The sequence below is a fragment of the Protomyctophum bolini genome (assembly GCF_963924005.1).
Source record: "Protomyctophum bolini genome assembly, chromosome: 10".
In the NCBI taxonomy this organism is placed as follows: domain Eukaryota; kingdom Metazoa; phylum Chordata; class Actinopteri; order Myctophiformes; family Myctophidae; genus Protomyctophum; species Protomyctophum bolini.
Genome location: NC_137871.1, coordinates 29,591,165 through 29,617,687, shown reverse-complemented (window position 1 = coordinate 29,617,687; position 26,523 = coordinate 29,591,165). Strand labels below are relative to the sequence as shown.

The 26,523-nt window shown below is 41.7% G+C and overlaps 1 protein-coding gene across 5 annotated transcripts in view; it reads left to right on the top strand.

Annotated features, from left to right (window-relative positions):
• The window catches only part of elf1 (E74-like ETS transcription factor 1), a 56,766-nt gene that overhangs the window by 8,582 nt on the left and 21,661 nt on the right, over nucleotides 1–26,523 (top strand). For 2 of the 5 annotated variants that reach the window (XM_080773887.1, XM_080773886.1), the window contains one exon: nucleotides 9,548–10,111. The exons of 2 other annotated variants lie outside the window; for them this stretch is intronic. The gene's annotated coding sequence lies outside the window, so the exon portion shown is untranslated. Of the gene's footprint in view, nucleotides 1–9,547; nucleotides 10,112–24,664; nucleotides 24,754–26,523 lie in introns of those variants that run through there. One more of the 5 variants, XM_080773890.1, reaches the window with a different exon arrangement.

The following is a 26,523-nucleotide window of genomic DNA, read 5'->3' as shown; positions in this document are numbered from 1 at the left end:
ATGTGAATCCCTTGACTCCTTCATAACCGCTTTCAAAGAGCAAAACAAAAATAGTAGACCCTGATGTAAACAAGTCTTTTGCTTTTCATCGTTTCGTCCACAAATAGCAGTTTTTGTATTTGACTTGTACTTCCGTTTGATGTACCCATTCTACATACTGTGAAATAAAAATTTCAATCAATCAATCAATCAATCTAACAAACATAAACACCTTAGTTATGTCAGTTTTAGCTGAATGGCACATTGGTTACCTTCCTCTTGTGGTCAATGAATCACTATGTGTAGGGGTGGGGGGCTTAGGTGTAGTCGTTGTGAATAGATTGCAACGTCTGCACAGTTGTACACCTCCACACTACTTTGTTGGCTCTGCATCACTGCCGTCATGCTCAGTCAGTGCTGTGAGTCATGTTAGGTCAGGGAGGGAGGTCGTTGTCTGACTGGCTGAAGAAGTCTGTGTTTTCATAGTGCCTCTGGCTGTCTAAAGCTCTCTCAAGGCTCACTGCCTGCCCTGGCAGTAATGGCAATTAGTTATCAAGCCAATCAGGGGTTATTTCATGATCAACGTAGTAAGAGTATACATTTTTCAATGTAAGCATGTGCCTAACACTTTCATTACTACACGACACAGGGACATTTTTGTCTGTACTGCACTGTACTGTACTGTAGTAGACTACTGTACTGTAATGTACTGTAGCATACTGTACCGTACCGTAATGTCCTGTCGCAGACTGTACTGTACCGTACCGTACTGTACTTTTCCGTACTGTACCATACTTTTCCGTACTTTACCATACTGTGCTGTACTGTACTGTAGCAGACTGTACTGTACCATACTATACTGTGCTGTACTGTACAATACTGTACTGTACCATACTTTTCCGTACTTTAACATACTGTGCTGTACTGTACTGTGCTGTACTGTACAATACTATACTGCTGCGCCCTCTGTGTGTGTGTGTGTGTGTGTGTGTGTGTGTGTGTGTGTGTGCGCGTGTGTGCGTGCATGCGCGCGCGAGCATAGTGGAATGGGGTGTGGCCTAAAATGTGATGTAATTTGCATCACTGCAAACTGTGCAGTAATTATGACAGTTGCATGGATGCAAAGTAGTGCGTTATGTCCGGACAGGCATGCCGGTGGTGTTGTGCATGGTGAGATGTGGGCAAACGGTGTGTTTTGGTAGGAGAAGGCGGACAAAGGCGGCCGGATAAACGGGGTACGTGGGTTTTAATTAGGGTGGCAGGATTAGCTGCCATTTTCTGTGCCTCAACCCTTGCTTCCCATGAGGTCCACATCTATGCTGCAAGCTATCCTCTGACAGCCAGTTATGAGGGCTTCCCTGTGTTCCCAGCCATCGGCTGACCTCCAAACTATATAAATAGCTCTCTGTCCTCCAAAGGCTACCATATCTCAAGTCCTCAAGGTTTAGATTTCGCTTTCTCGTCTTTTGTTAGGCGCCTTATATTGAATCAATATCCTTTTTTTTCCTTCTTGTTTTTTTTTAGCTTTTCTGGTACACATTTGTAGCACATGACATGCCTGGATAAAGTGTCAGAGCATTCACATTGAATTGGGGTAAACAAAGTCAGAAATGCCTTACACAAACCTACTTCTAGTCCAGACAACATTAGACAAATTTAAACTTTGACCTATATTATTAATCTGGCCTAGATAACACTTGGCTGTGAGTAGTTCTTGTGGTTTAATGACTTTGTTATGCTTTATTTATGCAAGTGTGATTTATTTTACCCATACTATTGACTCACTGAACCACTTTCATTGGTTGGCTTGAGGACACTTCATCTATTATAGATAGTGCCACTATCAGACAAGTTATCTCAAGACGCTTTACATAATAGAGACCCAACATTTCCTCCCTTAGCAAGCATTTGGCGACAGTAGCCAGTAAAAAAATGAGAAGAAACCTTGAGCAGAGCCAGGCTTGAGGGTGGGCGGCCATCTGCCTCGACTCTGTTGGGGGGTTGGGGTGGAAAGGACGGGGGGAGAGAGTTTGGGAGAGAGACACAAAGACGAACAACAACAACAACAATAATAATAATAGCAACATCAACAATACTAACAATTTCAGAAAAAGTGCCCTTCTGGGCACAGGTCTGCACCAGGAGGATAGGAGAGTGTGTGATGTTTGGCAAAATGTTTAGGAGTAATATAAACGTGTGTGTGTGTGTGTGTGTGTGTGTGTGTGTGTGTGTGTGTGTGTGTGTGTGTGTGTGTGAGTGTGAGTGTGAGTGTGTGTGTGTGACGCGACGTGGCCTGTTGTAGCGCCACCATGACGCTGATTTAAAAACTGTCAAGTGGCATTTCTTCCTAGTGGGAATATGCATGCACAGTTTCACCACAATCGGATGCTGCGTTGAGGAGTTGTGGCGATTTGTACAAAGCGGGCTACTCCTGAAAACTTTAGAAGCCAATCGTAGCCAATCAGGATGGATTATGAGAAATCAAACAAACCCGTCTTGATCACATGACTATTGATAGCATGTGTAGATTGTGTACCGATTTGCATGACATTTGGATAAAATCTGAAGGAGTAATATTAGAAAATGTGTTTTACATATGTCGACCTCCTGGTGGCGCTATAAAGAGCAGATGTGAAAAATTCCAGGCAAAGGTTTTTCCTTGGCCTCTAGGGAGTGTGCATACAAAGTTTTACACAGATCTGCAATTAGAGGTGAAAACACTAATCGGCCAGTTATAGTGCCACCATGAGGCTGAATTGGAAATGTTCCAGTGGTATTTCTTCCTCGGCCTAGTGGGAATGTGTGTGCACAATTTCACGGAAATCACACGATGTGTTCATGATTTGCGGCATTTTGTTTGAAACTGAGCTCTCCTGCGAACTTTGGAAGCCAATATTAGCCAATCAGGATGGAGTCTGAAAAATCTGAAAGACCGGTTTTGTTGAATGGCTCTAGAGAGACTGTGTACCAATTTGTGTAATGTTTGGACAAAATCTGTAGGTGTACTGTCCAATTTTTTTTTTGCACAAAGTGGCCTCCTGGTGGCGCTATAAGAGGCCAATGTGAAAACCTTGGGGCAGAGGTTCAGCTGTGGCAATGTGTGTGCAGAGTATGACTGCGATCAAGCCAACGGTGCCAGAGATTAGCTGTCCACAGACGGACACACACAAACGGACGGACGGAGTGCAAAACATACTCTCTCCCCATGCCTTCGGCCTGGTGGAGACAACAATGACAATAATAGCAACTATATTAACAGTCTGCAGTCATATTCCATGCAATAGCGTGTCCAGATTCTAGACCTTTTTGACTGGGTTGAAAGGGAGGGAGAAAAAGATTGTGTATGTAAAGAGACCTTATTGCATGCCCCAAGTGGGGCACTGACTTATGCAAGGGTGGAATTAAAATATGAGCATGTGCACACAACGCACACACAGATGCATACACGTGTGTGCGTATGTACTTGCATTGGAATATCATTAATTACCATTTCCGTCTCCTCCCATATATATCTACTTTAATTACTAACAGTGTCTTACATTCCTGTGTCTAACATTTAATTTAAATCATGAATAAACCTACCATGGCAACACAATAGAGTGGCATCATACAAATGTAATATTTGGGTGCTGCCGTCATAGAGAACATAATTTTCCATTTGTCATTTTGAACAACCATTGTCTCATCCTACCGCCATTGTAGTCTCAAATGTTTAGACGCATCAGGCTTTTCAATTTTCAACTCGGTAGTCACTGTGCGCTCTCAGAGTGTATTTCCGAATCCAAAGAGTGTGTAATGTAATGGGGTGGCCAGTCAGATTCCAGGGGTGGCCCGTGGCACTCCAGGTCATCCCCTGGACATGCCACTGATTCCATGGAAACTGGGGATGTCGGATATTATCGGCCTCCCAATATTATCGGCCGATATATCGTCATATCATCAATGTTTGTGTTTGAGTGCACAAACAAAAGTCAAAATTAGTCATAGGAAACGGTAGCAAAACAATGTTTGTGTTTACATAAACCCTCAAAGCTGGACATAAGAGGGGCCAGTGCCCCTCAAAAATTAATATCTGAAAATATTTGTTTTTGAGGGGTGCCAGCCCCTCCTATGTCCAGTGTTGAGTGTTTTGTGTACCACATTTGTGATGATTTGATTGGCCAGTTTTGTGTGTTACATTGTTTGTGTGTACAGTACCACATAGTGATGATTTGATTGGCTGAGCACGGAATGTGTACCACATTTGTGATGATTCGATTGGCTGAGCACGGAATGTGATGATGTATGATGATAAGAGCGCCCCTCACTTCACACAGCGGTTTTGAGATTATTCAGTATTTTTAGTATTTTTAGTATTTCTGAAAGTTTTGAGACTTTTGAAAGCCTTAATACACATTTTACGTGAATTTATTCGCCTATATTAACATGGGAAAAACAGGAACGCCACTTGAAAGTGGTTAAGACTAAAACAATGTTTTAGTTTGTGGGTTTGCTGTGCTTTGGCTTGTATCTGCTTGTACTAGCAGCCTTTATTTTTAGGCTGCAAAGGAAAGGTGTGTCCTTCCAGTTTAGTCAGCTGGGGTCACATGGTTCCACTCTGCACACTACATCAGGGCTGTTTGGCTGTAGCCAATACACCATTCTGGGGATAAGACATGCGCTATTTGAGACAAGCCTTTTGTTTTCACTGTGGTCTGGGTTTCATTTTACCCCAGTGACATGTCTTGAAGCAACCACACTTAAAAAGTCCTAACTCTTTATTGCTTTCCCCCTGAGAGGATTGGAATTGTTGTGTGAACATTATGAATTAAATCCTATCCAGATGATACGTTTACCATATTGTGAATGAGTGCTTGATTGCAGTAATTTCCAAATGTATAAAAGAATAAGGGCTATATCTTGCGCCACCCCTAAAAACCTTTTAAAATTGTTCAAATAGTTGATCTACAAGCTCACAACGTGTAGTTGTAGATCGGCTAGTTGGACTATATTAAAATGATGTAAACAGGCTTAAAGCTTCGATCCGCACAAGAAAATGTGTTTTGTCAAAGCTCACGTGTCATTCTTAGGAGGGCATCTCTGCTAAGAACATACCAAAGGCTGTAGCTTGTGATGTAATCAAGCAATACATTGGCAAGATTTGTTATTTGATAATGGAGTGAGTGCCGGCAGTTCATTTCCATGAAAATATTTGAAGGGACTGTCCCACACCAGATTAAGAAATTTTGTAAACTATTTAGGGTGCATTTTTCATTAATTTTCTTGTATCATAAGCCCCCATGTAGCCTAATAACTACACAGAATGTCTAATTGAAACATAGAAATCAGACCCGTCTGAAGTGAGTGGTGCTGTTCGTACTGTACTGTACTGTACTTTGTAGTACTGTACTGTACTGTACTGTACTGTATTTGCACAGCAACACGTTGTGAGCTCTGAGAAAAAACCTGTGCCATCCAGTGGTATAGAGGGTATGCGCATGCATAAAGTGAATGGCAAATTCAGTGGCAAAGTGAGTTTAATGTAATTTGACATCGTTTAATGCAATCATATTGGACTTTTCTGTTTGGATGTATGAGTTGTCAATGCCAGAAAGTAATTTTTTGCCACTCAGTATGGGTTCCTGCATAACTTCCTGGTTTGATGATAATGTCACACGCATACCCTCTATTAGTGAGGTGTTTCAGTATTCGTGCTTGGACAGACGGACAGACACAGGGACACATTGTTAAAATTCAAAACTAGCAGTGGTAAAGTTCCTGGCCAGAAGGGTCCGGGTGGAGGGATGCCAGGTGGGGAGGGTGATAATTGTCACAGCATGTAATCATACAGGCTGGGGCGGCACCTGTCAGCAGGGTGTGTTGGGCGGGAGTAGTAGTAGGACAAAGGCTCAACGTACTCCCGGTGGGGGTTCCTCACTGGTAGGTACAGACATTGGCAAAAAGTACAAATACAAACAACGTACAAAACAATAACTTGTCTTGAGTTAATGGTAACATTCATAATTTGTTGAGGCAATCATGAACCTTCTTCATCTAAAAAACCTCCAATATTAGAAGCAAATAATGTATCAAGTAGGGTAGGAGACAGTACTGTGCAGGGATTAAACCTGCATCCCTCTCGGTCAAACTCTTGTTAATTATTCTCATTGGTTAAATACTGTATTTCTAAAATGCACAGGCAGACATAACCACTTTCAACCTGGGCTGGCATATACAGTAGTTGAAAATGTTAAACACTTTTCAAAACTTTTCAAACATGATGAAAATAGCAGAACTACCAGCTCACAAAACATTTCAATGCGACGTGTTCTGAGCCTGTACATCTGCTATTTAAGCTACTTTTGCCAGACCTCCTACTGTGTCGCTTCACACTGCGCTCCTCTACACAGCTGGACAGACGGATGGCTCATAGACAAACCATGCAGAAAATAGAGCTCTTACCTCAGTCAAAAACAATCACATTCTCACATTCATTGTAATGCAGCATTACTTGGACAAGTAATATGTAATTTCTGTGTTTGCCAATTGTAATAAGTTACACCACTCGTTACTGGGGAAAGTACTAATATTACAGTAATGTATTACTAAATAATATATTCATATGTTGGGTACACTGACAAATGACAACATGAACAATGCCCTTTCTGGCTGGGATGCCAGCAGCTGGAGAGAGAGAGAGTCATGGTGTCAGTGGCAACCACGAGCCCAGTGTCTGACGTGTTTGGTTTTTGATTTTTCATAATTCAGACGGTCGGACTCGGTAATCATCAGCACATTAAAAGACAGATGTTTACCCAACTTACAGCAACCATTGGATAATTATAATCTGATCTGTGCTGAATGAGATCGGAACTGTGTGCTTTGATAGGATTTATGGATAGAATCTGGTGAGTATTTGAGAGAACAATGCAAATACAAATACATGAATTACATTTAAATATCAAAGCTTGTTGCATCTTGTCCAATTCTAAGCTTTAAAGCTGCAGTCTGGAAATGATTTTAATCAATTAAATTATATTATTACCATTCTGTGTTGTAGAATGGTAACAATGGTAACAGTGGTAACAGTAGGGACTGTACCAGTGAGAAATGTAGTCCCTGGTATCAGGTAGATTAGAACATACACCCACCGGTTAACAAATAGTACTTCCTGTCAGCCCCATATCTCTTCTGGCCAAGCAGGGGTTCCTTCTTGCATGAGCATTAGATGTTTGGTCTTCCAGACAGAAGGAGTCTGGGATCCACTGTGCTATATATTACAGCTAACATCTAAAAGGACACGGTTGCTTTCCTGGTTTTAATGGCTTTCTGGTTTAAGAGCGTCTGCTAAATGCTTAAATTGTAAATTATACAGTATGTATTATCACATGTAAGGTTTACTCATGACCAAGGACATGAACTGTACCAACTATCCACCACAGCAGGTGTAGGCCTCGTGGCCTCAGTAGTCACCAGTTGATTCAGCATGGTTACTATAGTAACAATAGAAATAAAGTAGCTCATCCATGTGGCCACAGCTTCAAGACAGCACACTTTCCTAGTATCAGTATTTCCGAGGACGTTTAATTGCAATGGAAAATCATCACTAGGTTAATGGCACTGGCCTTTCCACCTCTGCAGAGACTCAACATGACACACTCTCTCTCTCTCTCTCTCTCTCTCTCTCTCGTGCACACACACACACGCACGCGCGCACACACACACACACACACACACACACACACACACACACACACACACACACACACACACACACACACACACACACACACACTTTTAGCTAAACGGGCACACATATACAAACAGTAATTACAGCATGACTCAGATGTCAATGTCATCAGTCCGTTCCTAATACCAACAGAAATGACATGAGGTTGTGCCACTCTCCTCGAGCCTCCAACAGTTTTGTAATCCATTGGTGTTCTGTTGACACAGGCGTTGCGTTTATCCAAAAGGTTTAGGCCTCACTCACACGCAAGACACACTTGTGTCCTGTGTCTTCTGTGTGTCTCAATGCATTTCCAATGGGAGTCACTTGGTTTGAAGACACAACCTTGTTGCATGGGGGGAGGGCAGAAGACAGTCATGCAACAAGGTTGTGTCCTGAAACCATGTGACTCCCATTGGAAATGCATTGAGGCGGCCATGACACACAAGACACAGGACACAAGTGTGTCTTAGGTGTGAGTGAGGCCTTTTTTAGAGAGCAGGGAATTGTGATAATACCTGGTTGTGTACATTTGTCGTTTTTTTCCTTCTATGTTTACATGCTTGCTATTGATTTTAGCATCATGGTAGAGCATTGCTCTCCATGACAGTGGTCTATCCTCAACAGATTTAGGAGCCCAGGTCCACTGTGTGCTTGTGGAGAGGAGCAAACTATGGAGCACATACGTACCGGTAATTTAAGTTAGTCCTCTCCAAAGACTGGAAGGAGAACTAGTCACACTCCATACAGCAGACCAGGAGGCAACTGCTTGGCTATATAGACTTTGCATTCGCTAAATAAATTGCGGCAGTTCCCTGATGGGTGGAACTAGCTTAGCATTGGTCTCCCCTCACAGCAAGGCCAGAAAACAGCCCTGCCAGACCAATTTTTAGGAGTAGCTAGTGCAGTAACAGAGATCTGCTTCTCATTTTTAAATAATAATTCCGACAACCGTTGCACTACTCTAACATTCTGTTTTCTTAAGGTCTGAGATTAGCTTAAATTCTCTTACACCGGGGTTCAGTTTTTTCTTTTCTCATATCAGGTGATACTTTTGTGGATTTGTTTTCTTTCTGCCAAATGGAAGGGTACACACACACACACACACACACACACACACACACACACACACACACACACACACACACACACACACACACACAGTAAAAATGCTAACTATCCACTGCAGATCACCACTTCCTGTTTTGTTAGTGGTATCATTTATGGTGAAGATGCTTATCATGTGACAGCTAACTGGCACAATGGTGGTGACACAAGCTTCACAGGAAGAGAAGAGAAGGTGGTGGTGGTGAGCAGTTTGAAACAGTTTGACCAGAGAGAGTGACAGACAGACAGACAAGTCAGTCCCAGATTGAAATTCATATTTGAGAATAATAATAACAACGTAATAACAGTTTCAATGCGTGCGCACACCTGGTTGCTTGAATTGCATACCGGTAGTTTGATCACTTAACCGTTGTTCCTAATAGGAGCCTGTTGTTTGTGATCACTGGCCTCTGTGATGATGCATTACAGCCTGCCTTGTGGTTGATGAGGAGTTGTGGGAATGCTGCAGGTACTGTGGGGCTACATGCAGTGAAGTGTGGTCAGGTGAGAGGACTTTGTGTTGCGTCTTTATAGTCAGACTATACTTAGTAGTACCTCCCACTGTGAACATAAAAGGCTTCAGTTTTTTTATTTTATTGGGAGGGATTCTACAGCCTTGAGCTCCAATGCCCTCAAGTCAGCTTCTTTAATGATCTCATTCACGCTGCTAAATAAGGTCAAAGTCTAAAGTGGATGCATACCTGTCCCAATGTGTTTTTCTTTTTTTTCGTACGCACCCCGCCTCCCCCGCAGCGGCAGAAACCTGTCTTCCACTGTGCTGCAGGGTGTGGTCTTCTGGTTGGACCTGTCCGCTCTGCCCTCCCCCAGCACCGTCACCCAGCCAATCCCCTGGCTGCAGCAGGACTCACCTGAAAGGATTTGCATGCGGGGGCCCATGCTGGTCGCTGATTGGCCAGGTGCAGGCTCTGTGCCCCAGGGCTCCCCTACCAATGGCGGCAGTGCTGCGTGACTCATAGGGAGAGGACAAGTTATTTCACTACACTTCTCCCTTTTCTGTTTCAAACAGCACAGCAGCCATTGCGTTCTCTTTTTTTCTTCTCCTTATCCCCCCTCCTACCTTGCTAGTTTGGTTTCATTGCTGTGACTGAGAGGTGTGGGGCTGTCCAGTGGTCCACACACACATCTCCCCCCTCTGCGCTCTCTGGAGACACACCTTGGATTATATCCCCATTCGCCGTTGTCATCTATTTTTCTCATTCTTTTTTTAAATTTTTGTATTATTTTGGTATTTTTTAGATCTGACTCTGTTTTCTACTGTTATTATGGATCCTGACGCCCAAGTTCTCTGCCTTTGAGGTTAGTGCCAAGAAGATCTTTTCATATATGCTCTATATGGTTTAAGCTGCTGGATATACAAGCGACTCCAACTGTGCTACTAGAAGTTGTCTTTAAATGAAGTTGTATATAATCCATGAGCCATGCAAACCGATAAAGCAGAAGTTACTTAGTTAGAGAACCTGCAAGTCATGGTATTCCATATCACCACAGTTGACTGCATGTTTTGTTTAGATGTTTTAATACGATTCACTTATGTGTGATCTTATGAAATGTTTGCTACAATGTAGTTACTGTGATATTTAATGTATGCAAATTGAACTTTTAGTGCGTATAGGTTTCATCTCCATCAATATCAATGTCACCTTTAATGCAATCACCTCAAGGTTTTATCTCTTGACCTATAACTAAATTAACAGAATGCATGCAATTGAATTTTAAGAGCAAGTATACCAAATTTCCATATCACTGAGCATGTGGTGTGAAATAAAATAACATATTTGATAGGTCTTAGTGTTGCTTTTCTCTTGTGAGTCATTGCCTTATATGGCGTGTTATAACAAGGGAGGGAACAATGTTTTGCAAGCCCCCTGACCAAGCCACGCCACATGTGCATTTCATATGGTGTAGTAATACTTAATTATGCCAATTTTGTCATCACATCAGCTCATCAGCTTTAGTAAAGGAAAGCTATTAGTTCCTCTCCTTACATTGGAATCAGGCAATCATTGCCTGATCCATCAAAACATCTTCAGTCATCAGTGTAGAATGTTGTTCATCTACATAGTAATCTAGATGAGCAGGTTTTCATTGTAATTCACTAGCAAGACTAAGCAATTGTGTTCTGCTGCCTCAATGTGCAATATGCTTGTAATATTGTATACTAGTTCACTTTCCCTCCAAGTTTGAATGTTCCATCAAAGAGTTAAAATAGTGTGGCCCATGTTGTTGCGTTCCTGTTTCTAAAAGTTGCTCAGTGCAGCAGAGATAAAAAGCATGCTTCCTGTTTCACCAGAAATCCACTCTGCACTGACGAACTTGTGGTCCACACAAGACATTGTGCACATATCACTGAACAAACATGGTGCGTTTGAGCAACCCTCATGTATCACACCCAGTTTTTATTGAATGCATTATAGACAGTGCAAAGAGCGCCAACCAGGCCTACCATTTACAGGCCAGGTAGTTTTGATTGAATGTGTCTTGATATACCTTAATGTTTAAACTAATTGACGATATCTTATGCCCAGAAAGTCAAGTTGAGCTTGCTTTTTCAGAGAAACGTGAATTTGGCCATGCCTTAGGATACAATACTAGGCCACTTTTAGGTTTGAAACATTTACAAAGCTTAGCAGAAATGTGTTCCTTTTCTATTCATGTGTTTCACATCAGCCTCATGTCCCAGGTAAATCCTTGTTGGTGGTGAATACTAGCTCTGTTGTGTCTGACAGGTATGAGTTTGCATTTGGCCTAACTTTCTAACCATACTGTGCGCCCACCTTGATTTGGATTGTAAATTAGGCCCTGGAGCCTCAGAGCTTTGAGCTTTGTCCATGACATCTACACCCTGGGAGCATAGGGATACAATCAAGGTAAAACAAACCTGGGAGGGATGTTCTTAGGATGCCATTTAGAAAACCCTGTCTGGGATAGAGCCTGGTCAGTTTGGCTGATGTATTGGCCATTATTTTACTTTTTGTAGTATGCAGCCGATGTGTCCCGATTTTCATCCACATTACCCTTGGTGACTGTATTTTGGCCATGCCAAATAAAAACTCACACCCCGTTGCATCGTGATTCGTGACCTTGTGGATTTGCTATTTTAGATGTTCTTTATATTACTCGTATACTACAGTTATTTGTTTACTTACATGTTAAATTGAAACTTAAGGTTTTTCAAAATGATATCAATTCACGACTCTCCACAATCCGTATCAGCATATGACACTCAAATCTGTCATCGGTCAAGCTCCTAAAATGATTAAGGATTAAGGATTATAATAAAATCAACAAAGGCGTGGATTTTATAGCCCTTGGCAAATCACTCCCAGGGTACCATGTTTGTCAGGGGTTGTTTCAATGTGTCATACCGAGGACATAAAGGCTGACAAAGAAAGGGAGGCTGGGTGTCAGGCTGGCTCCTCTTTCAATACAAAGTCAACACATCTGAGTCTGTAATTAGCTCATTAGGCATGGCTAAGAAGAGGGAGTTGAAGGAGGAGGAGGTGCAGTGGAGTTAATCAGCACATGCCTGGCATAAAATAACCACAGACATTCAGAATGCTTAATCACTGGATCAAGCATGTTCCTTGACTCTTGACTATTCATACGTGTTACGTATGGCAGTGAGATGCAACACATCTACCTCGTTGTTTAGTTGACATTCTGTATCAGCCCGTTAATGCAGCGGCTTGGTCTTCTGGTGGCATTGTGTGGCTAATTTCCAAATGCATTCGCAGCGTGTATATTTTATGCAGTAAGCAGCAGGCTTGTCATAATTGCGTGGACAATGAACCTCCCTCCACAAATGTCTGAGATCAGGGTTACATAAATCTTTTGGTCTAATAATCCTAGGGTGGACCGCGTGCCTCCCCTATTTATTTTGTCACTGGGCTGAAAGTTAAGGTTGGGGTTTTGGACACCTAATATTTCAAATGTATAATAAGTAATATCGTCACATAGAGCTTGGCTGAACTCTACACCCCTGGTTTGCAGACAGCCAATGGAATGAAAGCTGAACTGAATAGCCTTCCAGAATTTTGAGATTAACTCAGACGACAGATGTTGCATCATTGGTTCAAGATCAGAAGCTTTAAGATTCAAAATTTAAAGGAAGTTGGAAGGAAAACCATTTGTCAATCTGAGAAACATTACACAATAAAACGCTCCCTCTATTGTGTAATATTTCTCAGATTGAAAAAGCTTCCCACGTTATGTGCAAAGGTTTGGGTCTGTAAATCCTGTTTTTGATGTGTTGCTTGGCGGGTGTCATATTGTTTTGGGGGTTTGGAGTGAATGTGTTGTTGTCTGTCTGTCTATGCATCTGTCTGTCTATGCATTTTCTCATACAGTACATACCAATTTAAAATACCTGTAGCTTATGTTTTTGGCATCAGAAGTTGTGTAAAGATTGGAGATGCTGGTCATTGACTGGGTCGGTTCAAATGCTCCCCCCTCCTTCAACATCCATGTTTGTGAGGTACAGGTTGTGCAAGATACTTTAACTGCAACTGCTGTGTGCATGTAATACAGGGCGGTGCTGAAAAAACTAACGTGATTGCGAGTCAGTAAACCATCCCTGGATAAATAACATTTAAAGAAACATCCATTAAGCAACAGATGATACAAACTGCTTTCAGTGTTGCAACTGTCCTGCAGAAAGAACATGCTGTGACTAGCAGTCCTTTCTTCCAAGGTAGTAGATACTAGATAGGATGACAGCATCTGAACCAAGGAGCTAAACAAAGGCATTTCAGGCAGCTCACAATCATGTAAAATAAGAATCATCTCGATTTCAGTCACAAGAGCAGTGATGCTCTCGATCCTATCTCCTCTGAACTGAACTGAAATGGATTTGTCTGTTGTTGGTAGTGTTGTTTTTGGCCTAAGTGCGAAAGAAAGACCACAGTCCTGCATATTGAATAGTCTGTTTGGTTAGGAGTGTAAAGATGTTCTTCCTATATTCTAATATTTCATTTTGAAGAGAGACAGAAATGATAATTGACATGAAATATGTCATACTCACATTCATGACATTGTTTCATTTCATTGAATGTGTCCTTAGCAGCTGAGCCAAGACTAATCAACAGTTTATCACATAAACAACTTTCCCTGCTATTAGTCTGCCAGCCCATCTGTGCCCCCCAAACACACACTTATCCCTCCCCCTGTCGGACTACTCGCCCCGGTGCTTGCCAGTTTTTCCTCCCGGAATCTTCCCCAGTGAGGGGGATAACTTTGTAATATGCTATTGGCTGTTTGTATTCTTTTTTGGAAAATATAAAAAGATACTGCTGTGGAAAAGCTATATTATTTGACTTATATTGAACCTATAAACAATTTAGTATTATTTAGTATATGTAAGGTTTTGCCCCCTCAAATGGTACCTCATCAGATAATCCCCACATATCCTACAACAACTTCTGTGAACAGACTTCACTGTAGTAGCTTTTCATAAATTATATTTGTACTTAGGCTGTTCTGCTGTCATGAAAGTTTATAGTTAGAGAAATTCAAAGTCCAGCCGTCTGCTGTCCAGCCTCTCCCACCCCTCACTGGGGAAAATTCTGGGAGGAAAACAGAAACGGGGCGAGTAGTCTTGTTACCCGACTGCATATCAAAGCCCTGGGCAGTTGTGTGTCCATGTTCATGTTCGAGAGAGAGAGAGAGAGAGAGAGTGAGAGAGAGAGCTATTACGTTATATCAGGTCACACCTTTTGATAACACTTCTGGTTATGCAACATATCATGTCGACAAGGGTGCTAATTCTGGCCTGGGAACAGGAGGAGAATGCAAGCAAACATCTTTTCTTCTAAACACATACCAGTTTTTAAGCAATTTAAAAATGAGTTGTAGTATATTCAACATTTATTGCATATTTCACATAATGCCCCACTGTAACACCATGTATCGTGACAGCCATTGGTTTGTACTCTGCGGTGCTGGAGAATGATGACGGGGTCCAAGGTACAATACTAGTAGTAGTAGTAGTAGTAGAACAGTGGAATGGTGTAAAACCGATTGCTGAGGCAGCCTCTAAAATAAATCACAAGAAGCCTACCTTGCATTTTAGATCAAACATGCCATGCGTACTGTGCTTTTTCCGGTCTTGATTAAGCGTTCTTGTGTACCCTACGTTCTCCATTCTTCCCCCCCAAAAAATCAAGCTTGTACAATTCTTTTAATTATGTAGACATACTTTGAATTTGTTTTTTAAACAGGGTTGTGCAAAATCAGTAGGTATACAGTATGTAGGTTTCTTTATGGCCAACACATGTGGAGTTGCCACCTGGACAGGGTGGTACATGCATGTCTCCTCGAGCAACAGGCTAGCATTACTTCATTTTTACAGCACAGTGCTTTACATTCACACACTCACACACTGATGGCAGGGGAAACACACCAACTTGCTCATCGGGCTGGAGGGGTCCAGTAGTCTTGCTCAAGGACCCTTCTAATCTACACGCAGTCAGGCGGAATCCAGGGTTTGAACCGGGAACGTTCAGATTCCAAGCTCTCCCTCCTGAGTCACTGCCCACTTTTAGCCTCATGCCATGCTCACGCCACCACTGTTTTTCTTTCCAGTTCCACCAGTTCCACCCTGGATGAGGTAACGTGGAGCAAAGAAAAAATTAGGGTCAAATTGCCTCACAGCAGTGAAATTAGCTTTGATAAGCTGCCTCGCTAATACTTTGGTTCTCATGCAAATGTCTCATGTTGTCACTTCCGATATTATTATAGAAGTCTAGTCTACATGTGCTAGTAAACTATTGCCATGTGATGGATTTTTAGAGCAGTTTTCAATTGGATTTTTGTCACACTGTGACCTGTGTCTGGATAAGAGTTTGGGTATGCAACAGGTAATTGAACAAATCAATTTAATAGATAATTAATTATCGATTTGTTTATAAAATAATCAATTAATAATCTATCCCTATTCACCATGGCAAAATTAAAAAAATCAATTGTTCCATTGAGCCCCTGCCTCACTGAAGCTTTCCTGGTTAGATTCCTCTAATGTGGAATCCCGTCACCCCAAGAATATGATTTAAAAGCAAAATTGCTGCCGTCAGAATATATAAGGTGTCCAGATGGATTACATTTGGTGGTGTTTTAATGAGTATGTTAATGTGGCTACATATTTTAACCTCTATTTTCAGTTGTTTTCAGATCTTTGAAACTAATCGCTCCTTCTCAAATTCGATGGTAGTGAAAGGTTAAGAACCCTCCATGTTCTTCACACCTAAGATGCAGTAAATGGACTCAGGTTTAAACCACATGTGCCTCTCTAGTATCCGGAGTATGAGAAAGATGATCACGTTACACAGAAGTATAGGCCTAGATGTCACGTGTGGCCAGTGTGGTGGGAGCAAATGTTGAAGAAAGACGGGGAAATGCAATCGCAAGCTGAAAAATGTTAGAAAGAGAAAGAAAAGTCTTCAATGGGAACCAAAAACAATCCACATAGTATTGATGATATTCACCACTATGGCAGCAAGACAATCACAAGATGAATGGTTGATAGACACAGACAGTGCTACTGTAATTTCACCAGATGTTAATATTGTCTACTGGCCTTAATGTGACAGTGATATAAATCATCTTGCTTTGATTAATATGTAGACGACAGCTGTTTCTGACCAGGCTAACACGTTTCCATAAAGCAGTTTAAAGACCCCTCACAGTGTATGTTGTGTAATACAAGTACAACATGTGCTTAAATTCACCTTTTGTGTGAACTGCACACAAAAGGTGTTTTGTTATAAAAATAAGAACACACACACACACACACACACTGCATTACATATTCAACTGTAATTAATAATATGATATTGACATTCATTGATGTTGAGCAGCATTGTGAACATATCACATACAGGACATGAATCACATGGAGGCCTATTCTCTCCTTTGGAAAATCATCTTATTATAATGTGAAACCACAATGGAAACTTTTAACGGTTATTCATCTTCATATAGCTTCATATTTAGACCCGTTCAACCTATACATTGTTATACCTTTCAATCCGGGACAATTGTGTTATTTAGTTTTTACTCAAATTTGGAAGTTTTTCAGAAAACGTAGGCTAGGATTTGGAAAGTGTTTTTCAGGTCTAAATGGGTTAATGACTATATTGTATCTCTGCTCTAGTTCTTCCCCATTCACACCAAAAACAGTCATTTCACTTCCCTTAAATTGACTAAATTAGGCTGCTGTGTCTGAACTCACATTACTGGGGGAACGATAGTAACATGTGCTTCACTATAACGTAATTGTAACGAAAACAAAACCACACATGATTAGAATACGATGTTTTCTAATGAGAAGAATAATGGTTGAAAGTCAAGAAATCGCTGCTGATAAGCTGCCGATTTAATATGTACAAGTCTGACATATCGTAGATTCGTGTAACAATCAATCTTCAATCTCACAAGGCCCAATTGCGATGGATGTACCGTGTTGTGAGCTTGTAGATTGGCTAATTTGAAGACTCTTATATATATATTAGAGTATAAACGAAACACATAGGCCTAATCTGTTTTTGAGCTTATATCAGCAGTATTCAACTGGCAGAGGGCCACAGAGCCACAAGACATGGGACGCCAGGGTTAATGTGGTTTAATGGCCAGCTAGGGACAGTGTGGAAGAGGCATAGTCAGTGGTAGAGGAAGTACTCTGATTTATTATTGAAGTAAATGTAGCTATATACTATAGCCAGGTTAACCACTCCCCCTTCAAATCACATGACATGTTTTCAAGGTGGAGTGGTTAACCAGGCTAGCTATATACCACAGTATGTTACAAATAAAAGGCCTGTATAGAAATATTTATTTGTGTAAGTGCAAAATAATGTATTTAAAATACCACAGTAAAAGTACTAAAATGCTCTTTTGTTCGGCTAGGTCGGCTAGGTCGGCCATTAACATTGGTGTATATTTTGTAATAGTAATCTACAGTTGGTAGTGCTGTCGCTTCACAGCTAGAGGGTCCTGGGTTCGATTCCCGCTCGGAACGCTGTGGGTGCTGTTCTCCCCGTGTCCCCTATGGTAGGTACCCTCACAAAAAACATGCAGTAATCCTGGTCTCTAAACTGCCTCCCCCTGGCCATCCGGGGCGCCTGATGGAGGGGAAAGGAACTGGTTGGAATAACGTGTTCCTTCCACTCGCTACGTCCAACCAGGAGCAACTTGGACACTCAGGCATGAAGGAAGCATGAGTTCCGTTGCTCTCTCCATGTCCCCCATATATGGGGACTAGGTTGGCGGAGGGTGTGTAGAGCCCAGGATCACATTAGATAATTGACACAGGGGTGAAAAATGGGTTACAAAATCGTGGGATAAAGAATATATATTTAAAAAAAAAGTAATCTAAATCTACAAATAATTATAATAATTATAGCAGAAAAGCCTGAAAAGGTACAATAGTTGACTGGGATGTCGTGGACTATTGAACCTCTTAAATACTCAAGAAGTAACAATACCGCAGTACTTGAGTGAATGTACTTTACTACTTTCAGTGTAGTCCACCACCACTGGACATATACTCAATAGTTATCAGACGTGGCGTGCTGCTGGTCCTTTCAAACATACAAGGCTTTGTTGTAGTGAATGAAGCCCACCTGCTCCTGCCTGCTCATATCACTGAGTCTACTTTATGAGCCCTCTCCCTCCGCCTGTTGCCTAGCAACAGCCACTCCTTGTTTACCTACAGTATTCGTTTTGCATCGTGATTCCCATCAGAACAGCATAAGCCAAGCCCCCCCCCCGCCCCTCCCCACCGAGAAATGCTTCTATGCTCTCTTCATTCAAATGTAAGATTGTATTATGCAAACAGAGAAAAAATATATATCTACTGGCATGTAATTTATACACCATAATCTAATACCTCTTATTTATTTATTTTTGTCCAACTCTTTTACTTTTGGTTCCCTCTAGGTTAACCAGTAACATCATGCAAATGTTTTCTTATATAAGCGTTCTTAGCAAGGCCATCTCTTTGCTTTATTATCCTCATCTACTACAGTGATGGTATACCTTCCCCTTTGCTTAGCCTGTCATAAACAAACGACCCATTTCATAAAACCTTCTCAAATATTGACCTGTACTCAGTGTACACGTTGCTGTTCTCCCCCTGGCCTGGTCTGTACATCCACAAACAATACCGCGGCTAATGCACAATGAGCATGTCCGTAACACAATTTGTTACGGACATGCTCATTGTGCATTAGCCGGGGTATTGTACTCTAGGAATTGCTTTAGTTAAGGACTCTATTTAATGAGTTGTTGTCTGTCCTTAACTAAAGCAATTCCTAGAGTTGGCACATGGTGTTTTTAGGGATCTGTCGGCTAATTAATGATTTACTAATGATTTAAGTAATTCATCTATCTATGAATCTATTATGCGGAGACCAACCTTTTCATGTTGGTGAGGTTGAGAAGGAGAACTGAACTTTCTATTGTTGATTTTACAATGAAAAGTTATAGCTGGCAGAATGAAATGGTCATATTTTGAGTTTACAAGCGATGTTCCTGGAAAAAAAAGCACAAACAAAAACACTAACCAAATAATAAAGTGTTATCGATTAATTGACTATTAGGGGACAGCCCTGCCTTGAGTATTTATTGTCAGTGTTTGTATGATAAAATGTGGTAAAATATTGTTTAGTCAGCAAAATCCTAGCCCCACACCCCTTGCCTGTGCCTGCATGCATGCATGCGCCACACATGCCTCACACACACACACACACACACACACACACACACACACACACACACACACACACACACACACGCAAGCAAGCAAGCGCACTTTCCCCAGCATACATCATATGATGTGATGACAGAAGTGACTGAGGCACTGGTAATGCTGTAACACCTTAGGCGTGCAATACTCAACATCTTTCATGACTGCATGGGTGGATGGTATTCTGGCCTGGTTAGTTCAGTCACATAGTCTAACTGCTTTGTTTCCGATGCTGTCCGAGGGGTGTGTATCCTGACGTCACCAAATGCAATGACTCGTCACTTCTGCCTTTATGTCCATGAACGAGGCACACTTTTACTGGCTTTGAGATTAGATTGAAACGTTGGCTGAAGGTACCTTATACCCCACTAACCTAGTAGCCATTGTGTGAAATTAGATAAACTCTCCTGAAGAGACTCAATTATCTGTGAGTGGTCCTATCTGAGAGGCTGCTTGAGAGGGGATCAGTTGGGAAGAGATGATTTGGTGATTATTTGCTGCCCACCCACAAGCTTGATAAATGACCAACATTGCCAAATTGTAGTTCTTTCACTCCATTTTCTTTATGTACAGCTTGAGGAAGTGCAGTAAACGTGCCAAAATGCATTTATTTTAAACACCTTTGAAGGTTGATTTAATAATAATAATAAGAACATTAATTAATATAGCGTCTTTCAAAAACCCAAGGACACTATAGGCTACCCTACATACTTTGTTGACCAGAGTCCTCAATGGGGCTCTCGTTGGCCAGCTTCACTTTCCCACTACATGCCGAACATAGTCATACAACAAGCATACAACACATTCTCACATTGTGGCATGTGAGCTTGTAGATACCGTGTTATTTTTGCCAAAAATGTGCCTATTTCTGCCAAATGTTTGCCTGTTATGACATGCCTGGAATAGGGATGCTAGCGTTGATGTGGTTGAGGAAATCTTTAACTTATAGTGTGTGAGAAGATGCTCATTGCTCAGGAGAGAAGATAGAATGCTCCTCAGAGAGAGATGATTTCATCTCCCCAAGAATCTACGCCCTGCACATTCTGTAGGCGTGTTGTCTGGTACATATTGCAGTTGCATGCCTGACTACGGGTCGACTCATTAGCCTGCTTGTGTCCAGACCTGTTTGGTATGTACCCTGCTGTAGAACAGCCCAGTCCCCGTTCGCTCATTCGTTCGCAACCTCACCCACAGAAGGAACCCTGACATTTAAAGGCTTCATCTCACCAAGACATGCCTGGCATGCTATCATACTGCCTCCCGCAATGAAAGAATCACTTGGCACGCCCCATTTAAAACAATCAAGCCCTATTTTATACGTGGCAGTATCGTGTGGTCGAAATAGATGATCTACAAGCTCACAACGTGTCACATCAAGACATGTTGTGAGCTTGTACAGCTTGTACGTCTCCTAAATTAGAATTTCATGAGAATGTTGAATTTTAACAGAGACTAACTTGTCCAGTCAGGTTAATGTGATAGATGTAGAATTCAGGCAATACATTTGGCACAGTGAGGGACATATTTGGAAAGTGTCAGGAATGCCATGGTTAGTGTTGTGCTGGTATTTTCGGGGCATGGTTTTCCCCTGCTGCCGTTAACCTGTGCTGTGACATGTCAGCATTGGAATGAATGTAAACACATCAGAGATGGGCGTGTGAATGTGTGCACAAGATAGCACGAGTGCTTCTATTTCACAACCAGGTACAGGCACCGCTTTAGCAAAGTGGTGGATAAAAAGAAAAGGCTTATAATGACTTATAGTGGTTTTGTTTACTATGTTTAATAGTTGAACTGGGTACTTGAGGTATACTGAAATGGAGAATGTTTTACTTTTCCAGTCTGGTCATGCATCAAATTGTTCCCACATAGCAGCCAAAACACAAGGAGAGTAAAAAAGAAGCATTTGAAATATTTCTGAGGGAAAGGATTCGGAAAGAGACGTGCATGCCTTTGCCTTTGTGTCTGTCAGGCTACTCTGTCAAAACTACAAAGACCTGGGAGCTGCTGAAGGGGAAAATGATGAGAAAAGAAGCGTGTCATCAGTTACACCCCTAATTGACTTAAAATTAAAATAAATAATAATACCAATTTAAAAAGAACACAATAGAGAGACGTGTGTGCTTTTCAAATGGTACTTGCTGAGTTATCTGTGATCTTGTGATCTTGTCTGCCATATTATGTAATCAATGCAGCCAGTTCATTAGGTTTCAGTGTCAGGCCATCTTTCAAGCTAAGGTTTTTGGATAGAGAGGTGGCGCTAATACTTCAGCTTCCCTGCTATGGGATGTGCATTGTCAATACCACATGCATTCTTTTTAAAACCTTGATGACTAATAAACCAGTGCTTCTCAAACTTGTTAATTTCAAGGAGCCCATAACTCTGAGAGTGTACAAATGGAACCACATGGACCAGTAACTGGACCCGTAAAGGGTCCAAGAGTCACAGACCTGTAAGGAGCCACGCGACCGGGTTCACGGTAGCATTATATAAAATAGTATACTGTGTTGGCTCAAGCCAAACTGTGAGAGAGACAGATGTCTGTTCTAGAACTTTGCTGCAATTTCCTGTCCTGTTTTCACAACTCAAATTGTTCTTCCTATCTGTAGCATGTGGCCTCTTGCCACATAATAGAAATAGGCTACAGGGGGTTGTTCTGATGAATAGGCTATATCTGTGAGCTGGGGTTAGTTGTGAAAAAAAGACTATATCCACGGGCGATACAAAAAAAAAACTTGTTTTACTGTAATAATGCATTGATTAGGACTAGCAGCCCACACAGAGCTGATATTGATATAGTAGTGTAATAATGATTGCAAGTTATACAGGACTTGTTATGTTTTATAGCATTTGCACTAGTATCACTCTGTGTTTGGATGGATATCCAATCTTAGCCTGCACCTGTTGCTTTCATCTTCTAACACAGAGCAATGCAAAGCATTTTATACTTCAATGTATGTATAGTATTCGCTTTTGTGCACCATTTGCAGAACCTCTCATGGAAGATAAACATTTATTTGGGGGTGCGGGTGGATTATTTTTGCACACTGCACAACTTTGAGCATTGTGTTACAGGAACTTCATACGTTCTTCTTAGAACTACTGTAAAACATTTTCACTGAGCCTGAGTTTTGTAGTTCAGCTCATGCAGTCAGAGAAATGGTATGGTTGTCTGTGTGTGCATCTATCACGATAGGCGTTGTGGGGATGTGCACATGGCAGGTGTGGGTTTGAGGGGCCCATTTTGTTTCCTTTGTAGAGTTTGCTTATGTTAGAAAGATGAGTGAGGATCTTCACTCGTGTAGTTTTTAAAATTAAATAATGTGGCCTGGTCTAATCTGCACTTCACCATGCACTTCAGATCTATTCTACATACTGTACATCAACAGCACTATAACATGCTTTCAGCCAGGGCTTACGCACGCAAAAGATGTGGTTTCTTTAGTCATCAAACTCAAATTAAATATCTAAACAAGTTAGTCATAATACTATGTAGTAACATTATGCATTATCATTAGAATTCTTATATTATTTGTAGCTTTGATTGCAGTGATAATTTATTTATTTATATATCTTTATTGAGGTTAAATGTAAAGTGTTACAAACACATACTAAGGATGTTGTGTTACGAGGAAATGGGTAGTAGAAAGAACTTTCCACTCTTACACCGAAAAATGTTCTTGTGAATGTGGTTTAACAGACAGGAAGTAGCAGAAAACCCGCTGCTTGTGATGCTTTTCCTGTGAGTGCAACATTCACAGGTCACTTTGTCAATTATCTGTTCTTTTTTCTGCACTCAAAAGCTCTGCTTGCAACACTAATTATATAGGTTTACTCCTGACCAGAGAGCTTGGTATTATCTGATTCTGTCTTGATAGATAGCAATGTTGTAAAAAGTACTCAATTGTTTTACTTAAGTAAAAGTACCAATACTGCAATGTAGAACTACTTCCTTACAAGTAAAAGTATGGAATTGAAAATGTACTTGAGTAAAAGTACAAAACATTTTCAGATGTGGGTCCACGGCCAAATACATATCAATTTGGGGGTCCTTGACACTAAAGTTTAGTTTAAGAACTCCTGCTTTTAAACAGCACACTAATTGGAATTTGGGACACAACCCGTCCAGATGAGTTTTCCGAAAACTACATGCCAGTTACGTAATCAAAGAAGGAATCCCTCACTAAAAGAGAACTAGCAGAAACTTCTCACAGGTGTGAGGACATGCACGTCAGCAAGTCCAACTCCAGTCTTCTACTCCCACTGCATTATCATGACAGCGATGTGTAATGCCCAATTTATACTCTAAAATAGCCGATCCATAAACTCACAACTCTTACGCTTGGATAGATCAGCCTTCGACCCCATCGTGTGAAGTATAAATAGAACTATAGCGCTTTATTGATTCAGTTATCATGGCGGTAAGCAGTTAGAAACACAAGATAAGAAATAAATAAGAATAAAAGAGATATAGCTAAGAATATACAAAATAAAAGTAAACATTAGTAACATATAGGGATTAGGAATAGGGTGCCAAAAAACAACAGGATATTTTAGGGTCCTTGCTTGGCCCGCTGCACTTGGACCATAATAAATAAACTGCATTTACAGTATACAATATTAAATGTCCCACACTCCATAAAATACCATGGAAATGATAGAGTTGGTCCTCATATTAGTAGAGTTGGTATAAGCAACCCCTGTCATAGGAAGGCATGGGTTCTTCTACCAGGGGGAGAGAGAGAGAGAGAGAGAGAGAGAGAGAGAGAGAGAAAGGAGGGAAAGAGAGCCTGCCTCAGGCCCGAGTGGAAAAGTACAAGGCTCGCAAGAGATGAGATTAAATTCCAATCTGCTTCTGAAAGCCTGTGCTTTAGGTGACGTTTTTCTCCCAGTCTTCATCTGGCTAGGGTGCAGACAGCAGTGCAACAGACAGACGTCAATAGTGTTAGATCTTTTAGAGGCTGTGCGTTCCTCTGATGCCCTAGTATAGGCTAGCTGGGTTTACAAACTGCACTGCAGCTGCATGCTATTAGTGGGTGCACGCACGAATACCCATGTGCTTGTTTCTGTACCATAATACTTTACTGCTCATTACATCTGCAGTATGGTGTCGAAGTTTGGCAGGTCCTTAACCCGTCCAATAAAGTTGCTCAGAAGTTGAAACATGGTGAGGCATGTCGCGTTGTGCAACGTCGGGTGGTGAGTAACTTTATTTAGGCTATAATGAAACTATACTGTAGAATAGATAGTACATTTGTGTTGCAGCTTGGCATTGGTGAGAAAAAAAAACACCTCTTTTCCAGTTCTTTGTTTAGTGTTAGGGTAACCTTAATTACTGTCCTCCTGCTCTGTTGAATTAGCAAACACCTTCCAGGACAATGACCTTTTTTATATAATTCACAATGAACAGTCTGCCTGCAGTTGCTGGTTTCATCTCCACTACAGAACAAGCTACTGTCATTGCCTGACAATTTGTTGGTACTGTAATTTTAATTCTGTTTAATATGTTGAAACTGTGGATCATGAAGGTTTTGTGCAAGCAAAAGTTCCCGTGGCAATGTGGTTGTTTCTCTTACAGTTCATATTATTGTGCTGTTTGGCCAGTCGCCATTGTCTGTGCCAAAATATGCCCAAAGGGGAATTTGGGCCCAGAAATGATGACCAGGAACTCCAGAGCCCCATACAGGGTATCTCTTGGCTCCAGGACTTCACACAGGCGTCACGCGACCCTGACTCATTTCCTCTGCCAGGAACCCCTCAAAGGATCCTGCAAAAGTGGAATTTCTGTGCTGACCCCACTTGATGACCATGTAAACCAAAGGATATGTTTACCTGGCCTTTTATGCCAATTTGCACACTGGTGACTCACCCCTAGCCCTTGTGCAGCTGTATTGGTTAAAACCTGCTGGGTGGGAATCATTTGTGGCTGGAGTTTCTCTCTGTTGGCCCTACTCTCCTAACTGTATGCCTCAGCAGTGTGTGATGGATGGGACATTCAGTGCGTGATGTCAGCTTGTCTAACCTCTGCCGGTGTTTAGAGAGGACACCTGATTTATGCCCGGCGGTATTTTACATGTCTTAGTTGCTCTGTTCGACCCTGTGGGGGGAAAACATGCGTGTTCCGAAATGCTAGGAATGCCACACTCACTCTCCTTGCCTAGCTGGAACGTCATCCACACTCCCCAGTCCCCGCTCACTACTTTTGCCTCTGCTTTTCTAAAATGCTCATTAGGTCAGAGCTATTTTGAGAGTTTCTCTCCCCAACTAATGTCCTGAAATGCTGACGGCCCTGTGGCCATGATCTCACGTTTAGAGAGTGATTGAGTGAGGGAGTGAGTGAGTGTGAGAGCTTGGCACCGCCCCTTCCTTAAGGCCTGTGACAACCATGTCACAGTAGTGTCACCATGAGTTTGGAGGATGGAGATTTTTGTAACCTGAGCAGTGAATGGCAGATAAGCAGAGTTTTCTGTGGTCCTTCGCTCGTAATCCCACAATGTTTGCACTCACCGCATGCAGGGTGACTCATTGCGTAGTCATTCAATTGGCTTAAATTACCTCCTTTCATGGTCAACAATGAGCTCAGCTGAAGAGACTGAAGCGGGGGAAGTGAGGCCTTCTGGGAATGCTGCATTTGTTCATGAATCCCGACTCTAATTGGTTGTTATTGCGACGGGCAGTCACCAAGCTGTAGGGGCGGAGCAGGCTGATGTTTGTTTCATACTTCATAGTAGCCCCCCCCCCTTCTCTTCAGCCTCCTGCATGCTAGGCTACATTCAGCAGACAGACAGGCCTGTCTGCCAGAGGTGTGGAAGAAGGATGGAGAGGCTCGCATCAGCCGTGTCACATGATATGAACCACAGTGGATCTGTAATGCCTGGTGGTGACCACAGGATAGTACTCTGTTCTGTCTGTCTGTCTGTCTGTCTGTCTGTCTGTCTGTCTGTCTGTCTGTCTGTCTGTCTGTCTGTC